The sequence below is a fragment of the Aquarana catesbeiana genome, linkage group LG06 (assembly GCF_042186555.1).
Source record: "Aquarana catesbeiana isolate 2022-GZ linkage group LG06, ASM4218655v1, whole genome shotgun sequence".
NCBI classification, from domain to species: Eukaryota; Metazoa; Chordata; class Amphibia; order Anura; family Ranidae; genus Aquarana; species Aquarana catesbeiana.
In genome coordinates this window covers 262,826,548-262,827,198 of record NC_133329.1, presented here as the reverse complement: position 1 = coordinate 262,827,198, position 651 = coordinate 262,826,548, and positions in this window count along the sequence as shown.

The following is a 651-nucleotide window of genomic DNA, read 5'->3' as shown; positions in this document are numbered from 1 at the left end:
ACAAGTACCAATTCCAGCTAGTATGTGTTGCACAAGCCTCCTAAAGTCAACAAAAAGCTTCCTTTACCTTCCCTGACTGATCTTCGTTTGTGTCACATGCTCCCCCTCCCAGACACTGCAGCTCTTATTGGGAGGGTTAACAGAGGCACTGCTGTCAATCAAGAAAGCAGTGGGCAGGACTAGGTGTGACCAGTTGCAAACTGAAAAGCTAGAGACTTGTGAATCTGACAATGCAGATATCCACACCCCAGCAACATCTTCTCATCTCAGTGTGGTGCAAGCAGGCACAGCCTACATGAGAGTGGCAACACTGCTCTGAATTCAGAACAGGGCAATATCATTGCCGCACTATCATAGGAAGCTGCATTTACTGGCAGGATCAACAGCGGGACTAAGGGAAAACTGTAAGCCCAGATGCACTAACTGGAGATAATTTGATTGTGGAAAAAGGAAAAACTTTTAAATTACAGGTTTGGTGCAGATTGGCACATGGTAATTAGCCCCTCCTGACAGTTGCAGCGATTATTTAAAGCGGGGTTCCACCCAAATTTTGAACAATATCTGTATGTATTCTCTTCCTTGCCTAGATGCTGACATGCCGTTTAAAAAAATTTAAATCACCGTAATTACCTTTTATTTTTTTATTCTTCT